Genomic DNA, 23,511 nt, shown 5'->3' on the forward strand with positions numbered 1-23,511 from the left:
TAGGGTATATTTATATAAATATATATATATAAATGTATATAAACATATATAGGAATATATATTAAAATATATATTCAAACTAGAAAAAGAAATTGCTGAATTTATCAGCTAATAACAAGGCTGAGAACATAATGTTCACTTTGATATTAGTAGGACTTTTTCCTTAATTTCTCTAGTCATATGTTTTGTTGTTTCTTCTCAGTATCCAGACTTGCTTAAATTTTGTCTTGTTCAAAAACAAAAAAACCAGAAAACCAAATCAAACCAAATCAAAGCACTTTTCTTAGGATTGATTTGTCTTATAACTCCTAGCTTGTTCAACTTTATCCCTAGATCTGAAATTCTCAGAAGACTGGTACCAAAGTGGCAACAGTGCATCAATTTCCATTCACTCCTTGCTCCTCAGTCCACTCTACTTTGCTTTTTGCTTTACTTCAACAAATGGTTCTAAGACCATCAGTGAAATCCTTATCAGTAAATCCATTTCTATGTGTTTTGCTTTTCAGTAGCAAATGACACTCTTGGCCTCTGTCCATTGAAATACTCATGTCCTTTGACTTCTGAAGCAGCTCTGTGGGTTTCCTTTTTAGGTTTTAGGTTTTGGGCAATATCGGTCTTTTGCAGGCTCAGTTCCCTCTAGTTGGTCATGGAGGGTTGCAATCCCTTAGACACCCTCCTTTAGCCTTCTGTGTATTCTCCCTAGGGCATCTATCCACATTGCAGTTGAAATCGCCATCTGTATGATAAGGACTCTGAAGTTGATACTTTTATCTTGGACTTCTCTTAGCTCCAGTTGTGCACATTCGTTTCACATTTTGCTTACTTAAAAATTTTCATTGATGTTTCCAAGGCATCTCAAACTCAACATGTCTGAAACTGCTCATAGCAGCCGTGGGTATTCTGTCCCAAACTCAGGGCTTCTGTTCTTCCTATCATGGTGAACGCTAGACCTCTGACTGCGTTTCCTTCCACCTATGACCTATTTCTGTGCTTCACTCCAACTACACTGGCCTGTTTGCCATTCTTGAATAAACCAGTAAATTTTCTATTGCGAGATCTTGCATTTTCTCTTATTTTTGCCTGGAATGTCCTATCTCTAAATCTTTCCACAGAGACATTCTATTTTCTACTCACTTGTCATTTCAAATATTACGTCCTAGAAGTTTCCTTTGGGCACTCTATCTGAAAGAGTGGCTGGCACACTCCTGTTCTCTATTGCTATTTTCATATCTATGTTTAAACATATCTATTATGATGTTATTGTTTATGTAAGTATTTTTCCCAAATTGGAATCGAAGCTCCTCAAAAGAAGTTGCCATGTTTTGTTGATTTTAACAGTCAAAAAAAAAAAGCATCTTGCCTTTTTTTTTTTACAATGCGATTTTACTTATCAGTTTCCAAGTTTATTCATTGCTCTTTATTCCCATTGCACCACCCTGGTCTCAGCTACCATCATCTCTTGCTGCAACAGCTTCCTAACTACATCTACTTAGTTACCCTCCAATACACACATTTTCCACCCTGCATCTAGAGAGCTGCTTTTATAGAAGCAAATCTGATAATGGTTTTTTACTCCTTAAAAACATTCAAGCATTTCCCATTGTTCTCAAGATAATGATCAAAATCTTAAAGGTGAACTATAAAGCCATGCATGATCTCCTTCATCTCTTACTATCTTCCCTCTCATTTCCCTACCCACCCCCAACTACTCTGGTGCTCTGAAAGTTCTACAAATGCACTGTTCTCCTATAATCTTGAAATCTTCCATATGTTCTCTTAGGCCCTGATGGTTCTTTGGTTGTACCCCCTTTTAGCCCTAGAGTTCATCTGGTTAGTTCTAGTTTACCTTCCAATTTCAAACCAAAGTCCATTCTATTGTGTGTCTGGCACTGAGCTATGTTCCAACATAAAACACCCTGTGTGTCTAAGACAGGGACCTGATATATACTCTCTTGTTCCCAAGTGAGGAGTCAGTTGACTTTTCTTACTAACACTTTCACAATTTGTAAATAAATGCATTATGTGTTTATGAGATTAAAAAAAATTCCTCAATGAGCTGGAAACTTCATGATTGGCAGATTAGATGAATTGATGATGCCTATTCAGTAAAGACTTCTGTATACTGACTATGGCACATATTAGAACTCAGTTTGATTTAAATTATTAATATAATAATATTTTGTGTATCTGTCAAACATTTACAATGATGACAACTCTATGCCTAAAATTGAAGCATCTGTTTTTATATATTTAGCCCAAGCTTTGAATTCTGCACTTTCTTCCTCTATCTTGAATGACTGACCTAAGTTTCTTTTCTATGCAGATCTCTATGTCTAGTAGGAATTTTGCTTGTGCCCTTGTTTATAATATCCTCTGATGAAATTGCAACGTTGGTCAAATATAATCCTGATTGAATGGGCTCAGTGGTCTTTGCCACAAGCATTTAAGTTAATCTGTTGGCAACATGGAGAAAACACATTTCTTTCTATTTGGCAGGATATTAACTCATTTGAGCTATGGAAGCTGTAATTTTCAGAATAGTATCCTAGTGGCTGGCAAAAATGAACGCAGGTTTCCAAAGCTTTTCTCATGCCAATGGTGCAATTTACACACTGAGAGTCTGGCTAGATGTATGTTGAGAGAAACCAATTCATGATGCAAAACACAATTAATTCAGTGAAAGTGTTTTGGATTCTACTCTGTGAAAGCTTGGCTATGGTAGAGGTCAGAATAAAAGTTACAAGAAGAGTAAGGACTTTGAATAAGCCTGTAGTCTTATTGGGGTGATAAAACTCATATCCACTTCCATGGGGGTTTTCTTCATGACATAATCTGGTAGCATTATTTATTTTTGATTTCTACTGAAATGTCATTCCCTGTTCCCAATATCCTTTCAATAAAAGTTCCACCATTCCTGTAATCACATAATTGTGAAAGCTAGTTTCTTTTGTTTTATACTGTGAGGCTGGAGAGTCATGAAGGGGCATCTCTCCCTTCTTAATCCTAGTTCTCTTCTTTAGCCCATTATTATGTTTCCGTGACCCACAGTTCCTTCATCTTATTATTCTATGCAGGCATAACTAACTGAACCATTCATGTAGACAAAAATGAACTTGGGGGCTGTGCAAGGAGATAGCTTTCTTATTATCAGACTATTGTTCAATGGATCATGGAAACATTAAGTTTATTTTCAAGTGTCTGAACCCTTCAAATGAAAACGGATTCACTAGTAGACATTCTTAGTTGTAGTGTATTCTTCTTACAATATGCTGAAACCCATCCTTTTTGGTTCTTACTACTTCTATTTAATTAAGTACCTGGAGAAACTCTAGAACCCTTCAAGGTCTGATCATCATCAGGTATGTTTATCATTTATCTAATTATTTCTCAGACCTCCTAAAAGAAATACATGTATGAATATCACATGCATTTCTATAGTTTTTAATCTAATAGGGTTTTTAAAAAGTCTTTTTTTCTTATAACTGGATTTAGTTTTGCCCAAAGGATTATTAAATTCAGTTGAATATGGTCCCATAAATACTATAACTTCAAAACAGCTGTTTTAAAATTTGATAAAGGGAAAAAGTACTTTCTGAATATGAAGGTTTCTTTAAATAGGAGCCTAACCCAATATACTGTACATATTGTAGGTATCTCTGAAAACAATTGACAAAAGTTTCTGTTTTAGTCACTATATAAGACTAAATAAATCAATGCTCTACACTTAGTAGATTTTCAGACTCAAAATTGGGGAACCTGGGTGAGCTTTTGTACTGAGGCGAAATCTGGAAAAGTAAGTTTACTTTTATCTCTAACATGAAACTTTATAAAGACTTCCAGGTTCAAAATATATTTGAGGTGACAAATTGGACTTTGAATAATAGCAGATGCTCCGAGTGTTAGAAATTAGGACACTATACGCAGCATAATTTTAAGAAAATCAATATGATGTTTCTTCAAATTTCCTCCTTGTTATAATAAGGTTCATCTTCTAGTAAAAAAGAGACATTGAAATACTCAGAAGCAATTTCTTTTGTGTCCAGTATGCTTGCAGAAATTATGAAGTCTCATTGCCTTTTCCTTTAGAATATAAAAATATACATAAATAATTGTTTAGCATATAAATGACGAGAACCAGTTAAAATAGAGTGTACATTTTGTCAAAGCCATCTTCTGGTCTGCTGACCAGCTGCCTCGTAATTATAGCTGTTAATTTGACTTATTTAATCCAGAGGCATAAAGAAAAAAATATAGTGATAGAATATATAATCTTCTGTCATTGCAATGGATGGTGATACTACTTAAGCAACAGGAAGCCATTCCATTTTATTTTCTCATATCAGACTTCTAATGTAGTGACCATGTCTATAAACTTACATAGAGGAACACAGGAAGCAACCTTCAGACTCCTGCTGGCTAGACCACGGAGTTATTTTTGACAGTCTCCCATGATGAATTATCTCAATCACCTCTTTGTACATCTTTGTATCAGGTTATGTTCATGCAGTTTTTTTTTTTTTTTTTAGTGTCCATGCTTTTGAATATATTAAATTCTTCCTTCAATAATACAATTATATCCAAATATCACTAGTGACATCTTAATTGCCAAAGGCAGGGGTTGTGTTTCTGTTCACCTCTTATGGGAACTTGAGGCTGAGTTGGATGCTTCTGTGACACTGTACTCTCCTGTCTGTCAACAGTCCTCTGTAATGCACCTTTCTAAGCTTTTATTTCTCCATCCATCCCTCAAATGCTGATGTTTCTTATGGGAAAACCCCCTGCTAATTTATTCTTTTCTTCTTTACCAAAAGAACTCTGATTTTAATGGAGCTGAAACTTAGTTCAGGTAAATGCAGTCACTTTTTCAGACTCTTTTGACAGTCAGGGCTATAGCTTAGTAGTGGAACACTTGCCCAGCATGCATGAGACCCTGGGTTTGATCTGTCTGGAAAAAATAAAAATCCTAGAGGCTGAGTTTATAAAAAAAAGGACCTGTGCCTATTTCTTTTCCCCTTCCTGTCAATGAGAATGTCAAGTTAACATATCCAATGCCTGAAGTACACAAGTCAGCCTGTGATGGTAGGAGGGTCTCACACCTAGAAGGACAAAGCAGAAACCGAATAGTATCTGAGTTCTCTATTTCTTCTTGATCCATCTCTTTTTCAATTTCTTCTTATGTCACTAAAAAAAATCATTCTTTGGTTAAGTCAATATCATTTTTGTTTACTCACTTACAGCCCAAAGAAAGCCATGCCAACTTTGATCATTGTAGCGAGTTTGAAAAACTTGTTTAATCTTTCAGTATTTTTTGTTTTATTGTTTGCTTTGTTTCTGCATTGTATTTTAACCATTAGTTAACATGCTATCCCTCGTTCCAGAGCCATAAGGTACTGTGTTTTACTATTATTTATGTTTACACCACTTAATATAGTAAATTAATTAGTGAAAACTCCTTAAACACAGTAAAATTTTTCATCACTTTTCTAAACAACCAACTCATTCTGTGCTTCATCGTACCGCAATAAGAAACAACAGGGATCCTAGAACCCATGCAAATGTCAGTTATTTTTGTATTGTTCGAACTTTTCCTCATTTACCTATTTTCCGTAAAAAGTATTTAATGATTTTCAGTGAGAGAACTAAGATAGAGCAATTAAATGCAAGTTTTCTGAGAGCCGAGGGTTGAAGAAACCCAGGAAAGGTGGAGTCATCAACGGCAGATCCATTGACTTGTTGAGCATAACAGAAGTGAAGGAGCAGACCCTGCTGCAGATGCGTGGGAGCCTGGGTAAGCAGGGAAGCAGTCAGAAAGACTGTAGTGTGAATGTGCCAGTCTTATTGGTTTTACTTCCTTTCTAGTCTCCTGCCACTGGCCTACTTTAGAAATGCATGTCCTGGACAACTTCAACAGTCTCCATCTTTGTCCCTTTTAAGTTGGTTTGTAATCATCAGTGTCCATGGCCAGAAGATAGACAAGCCAGGTTGAATTTTAACCTAAATGGAGGTTAAATGATAAGTTCATTGTCTACAAGTCCTTCTAAGGCTTCTTAATGTCCAAAGGTAAGATCTTTCCACAGTATACCATGTCCTCCTTTGCCTAATTCTTCCCCCTGTGCCTTACTCATCAGCGTGTCAAGTGCTGGGAATGTTTGCACTTTTCTCTGTGACCCAAGCTTCTTGTGCCTCCACACACATCATTACACAGGTGGTCTTTTTACCCAGGCTCCTGGTACTTACCTGGTGGCTTGGTTAACTCCACTTCATATTGAAGGTTAAACTCTCCTCTGCCAACTGCAGAAGCTTAAGCCGCTGAATTAGCTGTGTAATCTTGGGTAAGTCTCCAAACCCCTCATTTTCTTCATCTGAAAAATAGAGATAGCAACAGTACTGACCTCCTTAGATGGTTGTGAGGTTTAAATGAGTCAGCACATGTAGAAGCACCTGAATATAGTAAATAAGCACACTATTTATTAGCCTATATTTATCATATGTAATACATATGAACTATCACTATTATTGAAAGATCTATTCCAGCCCTTCTCTAACAAATCTGAATTAGATGCATCTTCACTACGTTCCTATTCCATTCTTACACGACTATTTTTGAACTTTCCATTTACAAGCTGTATAGTGTTGTGGAGCCACAGAGCATGGGTTTGGGTTTGGGTTTTGCTACTTATTGGCTGTATGACTCTAAGCAAGTTGATAACCTCTGACATGAATTTTCTCATCAGTAAAACAGGGATAACATAGGATATGTTTTGTAGGATTCATATATATGTATTTGAGTTCCAGAACATAGAAAGTGCTGCAGAAGTATTTGCTATACTAATTACATTTTTATGTATTTTCCTTACTGCAGTGTAAGCTTACTGAAGGCAGAGGATGTACCTTTCATTTTAATAATTTTCAGTACATAATGCTATGCCAACTACATAGTTGATGTTAAAAATCTTTCATGAATGAATAGATGGGATATTTTTTCTTCTCATACCACAAAGGAATAAAATTGAATGTAAAAGATGATGAGGTTTTTGTTTAAACATTCCTAAGTTTACTCTTCAGATAGAGTAAGAGCATTGGCATTCAATGGAGTTACAATTCCTCTGCTAGTGGTTCATTCGTGTCAGATTTGATATGGATATAATAAAACTTAGTGAAAACATTAAACTGCTGACACTTGAAATATCTGGTTAGAAATTCTGACTCTTTTCACTCCCGTGGTTCCTGACAATATTAAGCAGTTTTATGTAAGGGCAACTTAGGTCATGAAAAATTTTACTCTGGATGACATATTATACTGAGTCTATCCTTTGTGTTTTCCCAATCACACTGCACTGTAATGGATGAAGCATTTGTTGAGCTTCCTTAGCTCATTTTGGGTTATCAGATAACTTGATCCAGATGGATTCCTCTTAGAGTCACACACTCACAGTGGTCGCGGGACTTCTGGAAACAATCTCATTAATCAGTTGAAGAACTTTACCCAGGAATGTAGCATGATCAATTTTGTATTTTGAGTCAATCTGGAGTTCATAGGATGAAAGATCTGGAAGTGGCAGGAGCCAGGGTGGCAAACCAAGGGATGTAAAACAGAAGCAATCATGGTGAAGGTCAGAAAGGGAGGAACTTGGGAAATGTTATAATATTTCCCAGAGTTGTAACAGTTTTTGTTATTGGCTGGAGGTGACAGAGAATGTTAAGATAACTCTGGTGCATTTAGATTAATTCTTGCTTGCATAGTGTAACCACTGATCAGTGGAGGAAATAAAAGAGGAGGAGAAACAGAATTATTTGAAAACATAATCACTTTTATTTCTAAAGGTAAAACACCTTTGGGTGACCAGATGGACGTACCTGGCAGACAGTTATTACAAGGGTGTGGAACTCAGTAGAGAGGCCAAGATTGGAGATACCAACTTGGAGGTCCTCACTACATGGGTATTCATCGGTGCCATTGTTGTAGATAGCATTTGGCACAGTGTAGATGTAGAGGGAATGAACTCTGGTTTGGTACAATGGCAAACTAGTTTGTTTCTTAGAAGGCGAAAAAACAACTATATTTTTGGAGCACTTCAAAAAACTTCAAATGAAAAGTCTGTGTTTTAAGATTATGGAATAAGCCTAGTGTCCCTCCTCAAGGATCTTGCAAACCAGGTATGCTCATTTGTATTTACATGGATAATTCAACAAAGAAGTGTATGCATAAGATATAAAACACAAAGCGAAGCAAGCAAAACTCAAAAGACAATTCTCAGACATATTCTTAGTCCTGAACACCTCTATTCCTTGTTTTTAATCATTTAAGGCTACAAGACAGTTGTGCACTCTAAACATACAGATTTTTTAAAAATGTAAAATCTATACATTGCACATGTACCACACACATCCATGAACACACACCATTGGCACAGAAAGTATTTAAAAATAATACCTACCTTTCCTTCTTGTGATCCATTCTTGATCCTTTCCATTCCTTCTACTCCATTGAAAAAAACAAACAACCAAAAAAAAAAAAAAAACCAAGACATTCTGATTCAACTACAAACTGAATTGATCTTAGTAGCTATTGAGAGGGTACAATCCACAGTCTGAAAAACTCTGCTTTAAAAATCCTCCTGAAACCTTGTGCAGATTAAATGTTAATTCTCCTAGTAAGACTCTTCTTGAAAGTAGGCTGGTGGGGAAGAGTTTCAAGGAAACTAACCAAGGGCCCTTTAGTATTTTCTCACAGGAATCATGCTGAGGGGCTCTAAACCAGTTAGTGGATAATTTAGTCTTTTCCCTTTCCATCAGTAGATATTTATTGACTGACTACTGCAGGCAAGGCACTGTTCTTGGGGTACAGTGTTCAAAATCAGGCAGATTGAGAGTTTGTGGGGCCTAAACTTTACATAATTTGGTGAGATCTACTTTAAAAAAAAGAAGGTAAATCTTCAAATATGAAGTTAGGTATTATCATATTCTCCAAGACTTGGGTCCCTTTCTTCTAAGATCCCAATTTAGGTAATTTGCCCCAAACATTTATACAGCCATGTTTCCTAATTTCAGTCTTATTCCCTCCTCTTTGAGAACCCTCTAATTCTCTGCAACTTCCACCACTTATTGGGGCTTCTGTGAACAAATGGAATCCGAACCTGAGAGTTTGTTAGCCTCAAAGCAAATCCACCTCTGTTTTCTTCTGTGCGAACATCAGCCAGCTTGTGTCCACTAAGAGACAGATACAAATTAAAGTACTAGTTAGACATATAGTCATTATTTTGTGTGTGTGTGCATGTGTGTGTGTGTGTGTGTGTGTGTGATGGAGATGGATAGAGAAGTAGCAGAACATACAATAGGGAAACCAAGTCTATGTTTTTGGGAGAGGGAACATTTTTGGAGGTAAGGCCAGTTGGAGAGAGAGGCCAGCACATGGGTTATGATCATAGATTAGATTCAGGATCTGCTATGGTTTGCAAGCTGTCAGCACCAGACCCTGATCAAACACACAGAAAAACTAAGAGTGGTTATCCATATACTTTTAAAACAATTTGAGGGGGTAATGTTATATCTGTTAAATCTAGCAAATTTGTTTCCATTTTGCATGTGGTGGTTTTCACCTAATTTTTCAGAAATTTATTTACTTACTTTTTTTTTTTTTTTTGTATTTATGAGTCTGCACAGACTGAGGGAAAAACCTGGTCCTTTACCATACATAGACTGAGAAGTATTCAAGGACAGGGCATCTCCTGGCAGAACTGAACACCCCTCTATTTTCTGCTTGCCATATTTAGAATAAATAAAATAAAATAAAATTAAGAATAAAAAAATTTGGAATAAGGATTACACATTTATACAGTGTTATCTTTCTTCAAAATAGAAAACTGAATGGCAAATAAAAATAATAATGACAAAAAGATATGATCGTTAAGAAAAAATTCAAAGCAGGTAGTGATAAATCGGGGTATGGTAACTTTCTAAAAGTGTAGTAGAAGTGAAATTTTACCTTTGTTCTCTTAGGGTTTTTTTTCAGATGGGCCTGAGAGTTAAACTGACATTAAACACATTAACAAGAGAAAAGTAGACAAATTTATTTAATGTGAGTTTTATGTGACATGGGACATAAGGACATGAAGGCCCAAAGAAGTGGCCAAATCTAAATGCTTTTAAAGCAAGTTGAACAAAGAGTGGCGATTGTGGAAAAGTAAACAATGAGGAAGGCTAAGGGAAGACAAGAGCAATTTTAACCAATCTGTTTGCACAGAATTCTCTGGGCTTCAATTTCCCATCCTTGATGATAAACCGTGTTACCTTCCTCCGGGTGTAGGGAGGGCATCTTCCACGTGGGAGTTTTATCCTGTTTTCAGGTAAAAAGGGGAAGAGTTGAAGTCCTCTTCTTGCACCTGCTGGTTTTATTTATTTATTTATTTATTTAAAGTGCACTTAACTCTAATCCTTATGCCTGTCATATTTTGGTGTGATATACTCTGTCGTCCTTCAGCATTAGACCAATAAAAGGCTAAATCCTAAAGTAGCACGAACTAATATAAAAGAAGTACCAAGGACAATGAAACTCCACTTAGGAGCTAACGATCAAATGGGTAGTACTCCCAATGACACAACCTGTGGGTGGAGAGGGACCTTTTGGATCTTCCACAGCCCTAGGATACATATTCTTTTAAAGTTCCAAGACTTTCTTCTCAGCGCCCAGCGAGTCTAGCCCTGTGTCTCCAGTATGCAACCAGGCGCAGCTCCTCTGGATTTTCAGGTAGCACCATTTGAAGCTGATCAAACAGCAATGTGGTGATCACATTCCCAAGTGAGTGAACAGAAGAACATTTGTTAGAAATACAAGGGCAATATATTTCAATTTTCAAAATCCAGAGCAAAATTTTGCCTTTAAAAAATTTATGAATTAAGAAAGAGTTTGTTTTGAAACCCTTAATTTCATTTCATAGCAGTCAGAAAAAGAATATTTAGGCATTAAAAGAAGAGATGCATTTTGCCTTAAACATCAGCCTTTAACTCATCTTAAGTATCATATTTAAGCATTTGGGAGAATTTTTATTAGATTCATAGAGTAGGTAAAAAAAATACATCACATTTGTATTGAGAATCTTTTCCCTTTTTTTTTCATTATTCTCTGTCTTCAGCTCACCATGTTTTCTAGTTTTAAAAATACTGCTTTTACATAAGTCCTATTTCTCAAAGTTTATATAATTCCTCATACCAATAAATAGTGAAATCTGGTCACTTTAGGGGAAACTTTGTTAATGTTGTATAAAATATGTATTTAACTTTTTATAAGTTACTTATTAAAATAAATACTCAGTGTATGATTTTTTTCAGTTGAGCTAAACGATTAAGCTGTTCAGTCATGTGGTTCACCTGTGCAAGCTCCTAATTCTTGCAGGGTATATAGTATGCTTTCAAAATTAATTCACAATTTTGTCAGTTGTTTTTCTTGTGAGATTTAGAACATTGTATGTCGGGTACATTTGAATGTGTTCCTATACTCACAAAATAGCAGGAATGGATGAGTTTTTCATTGAAGCATTCTTCAACCATTATGTCATAATTGCTTGATTTATACAAAATAATGCCATGTCACACTGGTAATTTAGCAAAGATAAATCACATTTTTGTTAGGTTGTTTTGCTTCTGTGTAGTTAGAACTATACACTCGAGTTGGTAAAATTTACAATTAGATCTGTTTTAAACTGAATTTGAAGGAAAAAAAAAACTCAGATTAATGCCAGAAGATTGATGTTTACTCACATATCTGTTTATGTTGTTGTTGCTTGTTTAAAACACTTAACTTTCAGAAAATTGGCAAAATTTTAAAGACATGTCCTGAACCCAAACTGGGGCCTACAGATTGCAAATGATTTACTAAATCCCAGAAAATATACAAATATTCCTGTCAGTAGGAAAGGGGACTTGATTTCTGTTGGATGGATTTTTTTTTTTTAAGTTTGTGTGTGTGTGTGTGTGTGTGTGTGTGTGTGTGGTGTGTGTTATACCATAACACAGAGAACAATTCTCTCAGAGAAGTTGATGGTGATAGTACCTTTGTAAGTTGTACTTTGGTAAAATTCTCTGATCACACTACTTGGAAAGTGTGATAATGTGGACACTTTGTGTTGGTCTGATTTCTGTGTAACCATTTTCCTACTAGTATTGAGGAAGGAATAAACGAATGACACAGAGGTAAATTTGGAACATTGATTAGAAATCCTCGACCTTCTTGAAATGTTTAAAGATTTGTTGAGAGTCTTTGGATGTATTTTAATAGTGCTGTTGGAAAATGAAATTATAACAAATATAAATATCTTAATTGGTTGTATTTTAAATTCTGGAATTAGACAATGCTTCCTTGCTTAAAAATGAATGAAGGTTCTGAAGGGCTGAGCAGAGGAGTTTGGATGTATAGACAGAAAAGTGCTGAAGAAAACAGGAGCAAAGACCCAAAGTGAATTGGTCATTTCAGAGCTACTTTCCTTGTAAGGTGGGAACTGGGAACAGAGTGATGGAAAAATAACATCATGTTACTTCAGGTGCTTTTTCTTCAATCAAAAGGCAGCAGGATATAAGAATTAAAGCAAAGGCGACATCATTGTAATGCCAATTGGTCTTTTTGGGAAACTTAGTTCTTTTACTCTCTTGCTCCAAGGGTCAGATAATATAGTATCATTTTGGTGACTTGGAACTTTAGCATGGGTGGCTCTATTTTGATTTTTCATCTGGTTTGTTGGAGCCCAGTACCAAAGCTTAGTTCAAAACAATAGCCTTCTTTAATTTTTTTGAACAGTTGGTCATGCCTATTTCCCATACTCCTGGAGGAGTTATATCAAAGCAGTGGCAACACTTGCTTGGCTTTTGTATTTTCTTTAATTTTCAATATATTATTTATTCTATTAAACAGATTTCAAAGGGGAAAGTATGTGTTGCAGATGCTATGGATCTTGTTACATAAACACATGGATGTCATCAAAAACTGTGTTTGATGCATTCATTCATTTGCAGATGCATTCATTTGCAAATTACCCACAGCTCATGTCCCTTTTCAAACTAAAAATATGTCATTCCAGGAAGGTCAGCACATCCAGGAATGGCTACATTTTTTACTTGGAGGGTCAAGGATATAAATTCAGGATTTGATGTCTGCTGAGGTTAAATTTATCATTCTGTAGCAAATCAACATGAAATGTTCTGAAAAGAAGAGAGATAATGGCAATGAATTATGAAACCCCGACCCCCATTTTACCTATTTAGATCATCTGGGTCTGCCTGAAATGTAGTTAGACTGAGATTCAGTCTTAGGTATTTTAGTTGGCTTCATTTGTGCTAGATTGGATATACAATTGTCAAAATTATACATATAGAGAAAGAGTAATTTTTTAATTAAAAATTCAAATTTTAATAAAATTCAAAAAATTTTAAAACAAATACAAGTGGAATTAAAGTGCTTGTAATCAAGAAAGTTACAAGGAGAGGAATATTTGGTGGAGTAACAAAAATTATGTTTTGGATAATATATGTCAGCATCAAAATGGCATTACTTCATCATGCTTATAAATACCTGTTATAAAATTCAGATAGCAAAGTTACCCAATTACTCCCTTAAAAGTAATCTTTTTCCCCTAGTCATGGGTGTGAGAATTTAGCTCCCTTTTAGCCCAAACACATTATTACATAACAAAGAAGAAAAGAAGATTAAGGGGAAAAGCTTCTCGGTAGAGGCCAGGAGCCTCTCCAAACTGAATTTTAAGTGCTTCTTCTGATGTAGGTTTCCTCTTTTTCTTTAAAAAAAAAAAAAAAAGAGTATTAAGGAAGTAACACAAGCATAATAACTGTTCACACAGCCCCTTTCAAGATATTCTTAGTGGTTTGCATTTTTCGGGGCCTGGTGTTTGATAGTGGAATCTGATGCAGATGGTGGAGAAGCAAATTCAGTGGAAGTTGCTGCAAGGAGCAATATGGTATAATCTTGGACACAATGTTGTCATTGTGTTTGATGCATTCATTCATTTGCAGATGCATTCATTTGCAAATTACCCGCAGCTCATATCCCTTTTCAAACTAAGAATATGTCATTCCGGGAAGGTCAGCACATCCAGGACCCACTAGATTCTTTAAAAGCCTGCCCCAGCTCTGTTTCCCCTCCCCCTTTTCATTTCCTTTGAGAGGCTGGAAGCGCCTTAGTGAGGAGCGTGGGTTCCTGCAGAGCATGCCCACTACACATGCCTGTACATTCTTGGTACAACTATTTCATTGCACTGATTCGACAGCAAATTAGTGAAGTTAACCATAGATTTGTGGAATAATCTTGGGAGACAGAAAGATTTACTTGGATTAAATTTACTTTGTCATAATGGATATGCAATAAACAGAGATGATAACACGCCCTTAAATAAATAGCTGTTTTGTTAATGAGAGGAGAGATATGTTCTTGTAATGGGGCAAAAGTTATCTACAATGGGTGGAAGAGCCAGGAGTTGTGGTGCACACCTATAATCAGAGATTTGGGAGGCTGAGGCAGGAGGATTGCAAATTCAAAGCCAGCCTCAGCAACTTAGTGAGACCCTGAGAAACTTAGGGAGCTCCTGTCTCAAAATTAAAAAAAAAAAAAGGCTAGGAATGTGGCTCAGTGACTAAGCTCCTCTCAGTTCAATCCCCAGTACCCCCAAAGAAAAAATATGGAAGAATACAAGAAATAGGGAGAGCAAAGATATTATATATCAAAAGGAAATATTGGCAAGAGAGAATTGAATTCTCCAATAATCAGGAATAAGAGCTTGATCTTTCACCCAAGCATCATGGTTTCAGATTAGACTGGCCAGGGTGAGTGTGTTGCCTGCTGTATGCCAACACTGGGTCCTGAGTGTTAGAGGGGAATGAAATCTCACAGTTGACAATGCCATCTGGGCAGAGTGAAGGTGGATTGTGCAGGAAACAGCTTGATAGTAAAATCCATGAGCTGAAACTTGAAGAAATGGCTCTTGGTTCTCCATTTCAGAATTCTATCCTGTCTCATTCTCTTGAAATTCACTGAAGTATCCTTATACATTAGTGTTACACTCTCTTCAAATTCATTGAAGTCTTTTTATACATGAATTAAGTGTATGATCAACTTGATTTTGGCTTCTCATATTTTGCATGCTATTTAAGACCTGAGCTTTGTGCATTACCTACGCTAGCTGTGCAATGGTGAAATATATACCATCAACAAGTTTTGCACATAATAGACTTGCTACTGTATCAAGTTTGCCTACCTTATAGAAAGGAATATCTGCAGTGTCTAACACTGATCACTCTATCACTGTTGGTGCAAATTCAAAAACTCCATTTTCTTTATTTTTAGGCACAGCAGACAATAAAAGTGTAGATCAAAATGTAATATATAATGATATTGTGTGTACAAAATAGGAAAATATTATCAGAAAGGGTGTTAGAGGGATAAATAATTGCAAAGGTCATTAAAGGCTTAATTATTTTTCCTTGCTCTAGGGAAGTGTCTAGTTACTTGCCTCTTGCCTCTGTCATCATTCAATAAGCACTGAATTGAAATATTAAAAGTACTTTTCTGTCAATGTTATAGTGTTGCAACATCTTTTTCTCACTTTTTCTCTTCAAACAATGATCCCCACATAGCAAGCATCTCCTATGTAGTTGGAATATAATATGCCTGTATGAAAGGAACTCAGTCTTGCTTTGTTTTTCAGGATCTTGGCAGTTAAGAAGAGTACCAAGCAGGTTTTTTGTAGACCGTCTCTCAATTTGTTTTGCAAGGTGTTTGTCCTGATTAGCCTGAGGTTGTAAGAAGAATATGACAGATATGAGGTACCTTTTCATCACTTATTATTGGGAGGTGTATAAAATCAGCATGACCTACCACTGATCATATTAACATCAATCACTTACTTAAAGTCGTGTTTGTCAGGTTTCTTCACTGTAAAGTTACTGTATTTTTTTTTTTTTTGTATTTGAATTTATTGCTCAAAAAAGATATATTGAAATTCTAGGTCCAAGTACTCATAAATGTAACCTTATTTGGAAGTTGGGTTTTCGCAGATTTGATCAAGGGAAGATGAGGTCCTTCGGGCGGGCCTTAATCCAATATGAGTGGTATCCTTAAAGAGGATGAAAACACCACATGAAATGTCAGTGCAGACATAGAGCCACACAGGGAAAATGTCCTAGGATGACAGTAGCAGAGTTGGAGTGATACAGCTGCAAACTGAGGATTGACAGGCACCCTAGAAGCCAAGAAGCAAGAAGGCATTCCAAACTGTGGACAGAGCTCTCCCCCATCTCTTTCAGTTAATCATGGAACAATGACACTTAAGCATGGAACAGTCAGCAGAGAAACTGGAGGACCACCACAGGACAATGGTCTGTCTTGAAGCTGATCAAAAATTTCTCTTCAAGGACAGGAATAAAAATCTTCTCATTCACATTCCATCAAATAACACTATTCTATTATAAGGCCCAAGTCATAATAGTTTTTGTGTAACCCTACGCGTAGCATAGTGTAGAATGAAGGAATCCAATAAAAATGTAGTTAGTTTAGGCCTTTCATGTGGAATTCTCCAAAAGCATTCCATTCAGCATTAATTTCACAAATTGGCAGGCGAGCTTGGTTAAACCACTTGAACTTTTATCTGTTTATAACAGTGTGAACTACAGTCCCACTTCTTTTCTCCTTCAGAAGGAAAGAAGGGATGGTAGATTCAGTCTATTTATGTGTAAAAGCCCCCACGTAAGCTGTGATTTCAATTATTTCTCCAAAGTAAGCTGGGGTTTCAATTCTGTTTGAGAAAGCTGATACATTTTATTTTCTCCTCCCTCCCTCTCTCGGTCCTTCCTTCTTTCTGCTTTCTTGCCTTTTGTTTGCTCTCTTCCTCACTTGATTTTACTTATAAAAGAGGACACTTTATGGAACTAAAAGTGTATACACACACATGTGCACACACAGATACACACTCGTTTTAAGTACACATTAAGTCTGGCTTTGAGTTGAAATAGAGAAGAAACGTGGAAGTTCTCTTTTTGCTACGCTGTTTGCAGCAATAGCACCTATTGTCTGAAGTTCTTGAGCATTTCATTAAATTTACTTTAAAATTTAATTATGTAAAATCAGTGCATTAGAGCTTGTGTAATCATCATGGCTTAGAAGATGATCCCTTCAGAATTGCACACCCAGGGGAGCTGCGAGGTTGCATTACCAATTACCAAAATATGCTTAATGCAAGTCCATTCTTCTCTCTACACATTGCAGCACTTGTTGGAAAAATTCCAGAACCTTATAAATATGTATGACCTAAATTGTCCATTTAGCTTAGCAACAAACAAGTGTTTCCTGTTATATTATACAATGTTGGCCATCAATTACTTTAAAAAAGTATGCTGCTGTAGGTTTTACACAAGCATGCACACAGAAACTACAACACCCTATACCTTTATCATATATTTAAAAAAACATTAGACAGCTTCTGAAACATAGTCCTACGTACAGAAACACACACACACACACAATATGTGTATATGGGGCTTCCTAAGTAAAAATGTATATGAGTAAAACAATTCTTATTTTATATATGGTGTTACGTGACCTTTCATAGATTTACCAGTTTAATCTTTTTTTTTTTTAATGTGAAAGCTTTTTTATACCTTTATTTATTTATTTATTTTTATGTCATGCTGAGGATTGAACCCAGTGTTTCACACATGCTAGGCAAGCTATCTACCACTGAGCCACACCCCTAACCCTGTTTAATCATTTTTTGATGGAGAATGACCATCACTCATTAATTTAATCCCCAAATCACATGAGTGAATTTTTCTTAGAGATAATTTTCAGTTAGGGGATGCTTGGGATAATGAGGCAGAGAAACTGTGATGAAGATGCTCTAAGATATCAGAGAAAGAGAAATCTTGTTTCTGGAATTCCTTCTTGTTGTTCAGTATTATATTCTCAAGAGATTTAGTAAAGTGAGCAAGTGTAATATTGAGGTTCAGGGCATGCTGCCCCCAAATGTAACATCTTGGCATTTGAGGAAATAACAGAAGCCGATGGATTGTTCTGACCTTCTTCCTCTCTCTTCAGAGGTAGGCCATACGAGTGTGATGGAAAAGAGGCTCTCCCTGTACCCAAACACTAGCGATGCCCTTGTCTCTAGGACAGGGGGATAGAGAGGAATCTGAACAAAGGGCCTTGGTAATCCCTCTCTATTACCTGCAGATCAGACCTCCTTTGTCCATCTCAGTCCGGCACCACCGTCTGGTCTTCATTCAACCTAAGTGTAAAAATACGCGTTTCCCTCTTTCTTTGGGTCTTCATTCTGAGGAATCCTTTATCTTGTAAAACTCAGTAAGCAACTTTGTATGCTTTTCTCCTTTGTCTTTTATTTTAGGTGTCTCCACCACGAACCTGGTGATGGATGAGGAAAGAAGTCTTTCCTCCCTTGTGTGAGCTCAAATCCATTTTTTTTCTAGTTGTGAACATGTAAGTTTCTCTTTATTTTAATTACTTTTAAAATTTGTTCTGATCAGTTGTACATGACAGTGGAATGCATTTATACATTTTGATAGATCATACATAAATGGAGTGTAATTTCTCATTTTTCTGATTATACCTATTGTAGGTTCACATCCATCATGCAGTCATATACGTACAATAAGTAATAATGTCTGTTTCACTCTACTATCCTTCTTACTCCTATACCTCTTCTCCTCCCTTCACTCTTCTCTACCTAATATAAAGTAACTCTATTCTTCCCTAGTCCCACCCCCACTTATGGTGAATGAGCTAAGCCAAACCCCCAAAACCAAATGCTGAATGTTTTCTCTGATATGCGGAAGCTAATTCATCATATCCATTTTGTTCTTCAAGTATTTATTGTCTATAGTTGATTACTAAGTGTAGCCTTGGTTGTCAACCTTAGAAGTTACACTCAAGGACTAAAGGAACCAGGGTAGAAGATGTGTAAGAATCAAATAGGATCTTGAATCCAAAGGACTTAAAATCAGCATACTACCGTGATGCAGCCACATCAATGTTTATAGCAGCTCAACTCACAATAGCTAAACTATAGAACCAAACTATATGTCCTTCAACAGATGAATGGATAAAGAACATGTGGAATATTACTCAGCTCTAAAGAAGGCAGGCAAATGGATGGAGTTGGAGAATATCATACTAAGTGAAATAAACCAAACCCCCCAAACCAAAGACTGAATGTTGACTCTGATATGCAGATGCTAACTCACAATGTGGGCAGGGGTAGGGAAAAATAGAAGTACTTTGGATTAGACAAAAGGGAATGAAGGGAAGAGAGGGGAACTGGGAGTAGGAAAGTTAGAATGAATCCGACTTTACTTTCATCCGTTAATAAATGTTCACATATGGATACATGACCAGTGTAATTCCACATCATGTACAACCAGAAGAATGGGAAGTGTACTTCATATAATATATAATATGTCAAGACACATTCTACTGTCATGTATATAAAAAAAGAACAAATAAAAAAATAAACAAATAGAACCTCATGCCAACAATATGTCACAGGTCTATGTAAGAAGCAGCCCTCCATGTTTCTTTTCCCATTGGCTTGAGTTAGTCTAATTGTGGAGGGTGTTCTCAGTGCTTATTCAGAGAGATGCTAGTCGTGTGCTTGCTGTAACATGGAGACAGTCTGGTACCAAGGAGAAATTTTCCTTCAGTTTGCTCATTTTTTTGAGGAAAAACAATTAGGTGTTGCCTTTTGGTTCAAGAAATAATCTAGTAGAAGTGATACCCCAGCAAAAAGAACTCAAACATTGAGAGTAATCAAGATTTATGAGATCACTTACTATTTTTTTTTAAGTACCATCTAGTAGTTTTTTCCTTGTCCGACTTCTTCGTTTAAGGTTTCCATCCTAAGAAACAGAGTTTCAAAATCTACCAGCTATCTAGCCGTTTTGTTATTGAGTCACATATTATAAAATCTGACTATAGCAAGTTTGGACAGATTATTGGAAAATATGATATATATTTTTACATAATAGGAGTGATGAAAAAAAGATGATCTTCCTTTGAATTACTCTAAATTAAATTCTTAGTATTTCGGAATATTTGTAGTAGGAAAGAAATGTTATTAGTCTTGGAAGTCAGATACTGTTTTCCCCTTCCACTGTCCTCACAGGGGTGGAAACACTGACCCCACTTCTTGATGGGAGGAGTTCCAAAGTCACACTGGAATTGTGAGATGAGAGTTGAGACATCCACTTTAGGACAATTTGGTGTTGTACATCTTCCCTCTTTTTCTTACCTGTGAGACCTACTGTTTTAGATCTGTGTTTTATTACATTTTGGGGGATGCTACATGACAGTAGAATGTGTCTTGACATATTATATATTATATGAAGTACACTTCCCATTCTTCTGGTTGTACATGATGTGGACTTACACTGGTCATGTATCCATATGTGAACATTTATTAACGTATGAAAGTAAAGTCGGATTCATTCTAACTTTCCTACTCTCAGTTCCCTTCTCTTCCCTTCATTCCCTTTTCTCTAATCCAAAGCACATTTTATTACCTCCTTCCTGACCTCCCCCAAATACCTTCCACAGGGCTGTAAGGACAATCCATTTAAAATGAAAACCTACTCATCATACCCTGCAAGTCTCCCTATAAAAGAAAGTTCCTCGGCCTGGCAAGTTCTTTCTCATCTCTTTGTCAAACTCTCCAACCTATTTACACAGCACACTTTAAAAAGCTAGCTGCTGGCAGCTCTCTTGCCCTGCCCTTGGACATGTATGCGTGCCATGGTGCTTTGGACTTCCATGCCTTTCCCAGTGCTGTCTCCTCTCCCTCCACTGTATCCTTATTTTCTTCTAGTGAATACCTTCTAGTTTTCTAGGATCAGGCATTACCTCCCCAACCTAATTTACAACATGATTTGAAATTACCTCCAAAGTTGTCTTTCTCATTTCTGAGCACTATGCCTCATTTCCATGATATATTAAATGGAAAACAGTTCTCAATGCATAGATTATTGCAAAAATTAAATGATATTAGAGTATATGAAGCGTGTATAACAATATCAGCACATGGGGCCTGCTCAAAAGACTTTAGGTATTATTATTGTTAATGCTTACGGACAACCGCTCTTGCTGCCGGGGCTGCTCCAAGCAGCTCTGCTTACGGAAAACCGCGACTTCTTTGCCTGGCTTGCTCCAAGCGGCTCGGCGCCACTTCTCGCACTTACTGCCCGACCAGCGGGACAGAAGACACATACACTTCAGAGGTTCATGAAGCAGCTTCCGCTTTATTCGGATAACACCCTCAATATATAAGCAGTCTCATGCATAAGCAATTGTAACCACATATGTCCATCCAATCCTGCTAAAGGTCAAGCAGTCACTCTCTCCTCGCTGGAGCATACATGTAAAGTATGGCTGACCTGATTATCATGCAGCCAATGGTAAACGCTTCCTGCCATTCTCCATGCATATTCAGGACACGGTTTGCTCTCTGCAGTCGCCATCTTTAGATGCACGTGGCGTAACCCTGGGCCCCGGGCTTTGCCCGCCACAACTCCCCCTTTCTGTTTATAAAAGGGACCGTGCCTGTCTTAGGTTGTCCACGGCAGAGCAACATCCTTACCCATCATTGGACAATGAGGCTCTAGCCATGAATCTTACCCAGCATATTTAACCAGACTTGGGGGGATGGGCCAGCATCAAGTGCGATGAGAGCTTGGTGAATAACGGCTGTTTCTCTGCGCGGATGTATATGCATTTTGTATATGCACAGGACAGATCCAACATACAAGAGACCTCCCCTCGACAAAAAACCAAACCATTCTTTTCCCCATAGAACAGCGGACTGCAGAAATGTGGCCAAATGTTGTAAAAATAGGAGGATATAGAATAGAGGAGTTGGTTAGGGGTACAGGATAGGGCCACATCTTCACTATCCCCCATAGTTCATGTGGGCCTCCTCCATTAACTTGGCGAGAATTCGCCAGCACCATCAGCGGGAGAAGCCTCCTCATCTTCTTCCTGTTTTTGGGTCTCTGTTGAGGCCTTGACCAATCTCTCCGGCACCCAAATTGGCGATTGTGCGTCCTGTGGGAAAACACAAACAGACCCTCGGGTCCAGATTAATACCGGATCTGGGCCTTTCCATTGTCCTGATAGAATGTCCTTCCAGAGCACTTGAGGTAGATGCTTTTTATTAGGCTCTGAATGACGGTCAGCAGCCGATCGGCCCTCAGAATCAAGATTTAAAAAATTTAAAATGAACAGGACAACAGACAATTTGTCTTTTGGGGATCTGAATGATGCCCCTATTCCCCCTTTTTGTTTATAAAGCATGTTTTTAAGCATTAAATGGGCATGCTCAACAATGTTTTGTCCAGGGAATTCCTGTGACATGTTGAATATCAAAGGTGGAACAAAATTGTTTAAAGGCCTGGGACGTATATCCAGGACCATTATCTGTTTTAATTTGTTTGAGAACTCGTAGGATGGAGAAAGAGTGTAAACAGTGTGTTATTACATCTTTGGTTTTTTCTCCAGTAAGAGCATAGACCATAATAAATCCTGAAAAGGTATCAACAGACACATGAATGAATTGTAGTTTTCCAAATTCTGAATAATGAGTTACATCCATTTGCCAAATATGGTTGGGCTGAAGCCCTTTTGGATTTACTACTAACGAGGGGTTAGGAATAAGTGTAACACATTTAGCACAAGACTTCACTATGTCCCGAGCTGTTGCCTTAGTAATTTTATAGCGTGTGCGTAGAGTGGAAGCATTTACATGAAATTTGGAATGAAAAGTTTTTGCATTTTCAAGTGTATTAAAGATGTGTGGGTCTCTGGTGGCCATATCTGTTAAATCATTGTGTAAACTTAAAGGACCTGGAAGGCCAGTATGAGCCTGAACATGCCCAATAAAAAAAGGATTTTTTTCTGTCCCAAATAAGTTTTTGTAAACTTTGCAAATATTTAGTAATAGTGGAGGTGAGGAAATCATACCAGTTAATTCTAAATTTTGAACAGCATTAACAATGTATTTGCTATCAGAGAATAGGTTAAAAGGCTCATGGTGGGTTTTGAATACTTCTATAGCTACTAATAGTTCCATTTGTTGTGCAGATAGAGTATTAAACAGCAATGTTTCTGAAATATTATCTATAGTAATAGCACCCGTACCATTTTTTAATCCATCAGTAAATATAAGGGTAGCTCCTGTAATAGGTTCTTTTCGGGTGACTTTAGGAAAAATTATAGGATGTTGACTCCAAAATTGGAGAAGAGGATCAGATGGCAAATGATTGTCAAACACAGCAGAAGTACTAGTAAAGACTATCACCCATGAATTTGAATTATTAATAAGATATTGTATCTGATCAGTAGTATATGGGGTAGTGATAGTTGAGGGATGTGATCCAAAGGTGGAAAGGGATACTTTTAACACCTTAAGGATTAATTCTGCCACAGATTCAGTAAACAAGGCTAAGACCTTGTTAGGG

At 36.9% G+C, this 23,511-nt stretch overlaps 1 long non-coding RNA gene across 4 annotated transcripts in view; it reads left to right on the forward strand.

Annotated features, from left to right (window-relative positions):
- Positions 1-23,511, forward strand: part of LOC306664554 — a 320,843-nt gene that overhangs the window by 22,635 nt on the left and 274,697 nt on the right. For all 4 annotated transcript variants that reach the window (XR_013764738.1, XR_013764739.1, XR_013764740.1 and 1 more), the window contains exon 2: positions 18,396-18,487. This is a non-coding gene — a long non-coding RNA (uncharacterized lncRNA). The remainder of the gene's footprint in view (positions 1-18,395; positions 18,488-23,511) is intronic.

This window comes from Sciurus vulgaris (genome assembly GCF_902686455.1).
Source record: "Sciurus vulgaris genome assembly, chromosome: 6".
In the NCBI taxonomy this organism is placed as follows: domain Eukaryota; kingdom Metazoa; phylum Chordata; class Mammalia; order Rodentia; family Sciuridae; genus Sciurus; species Sciurus vulgaris.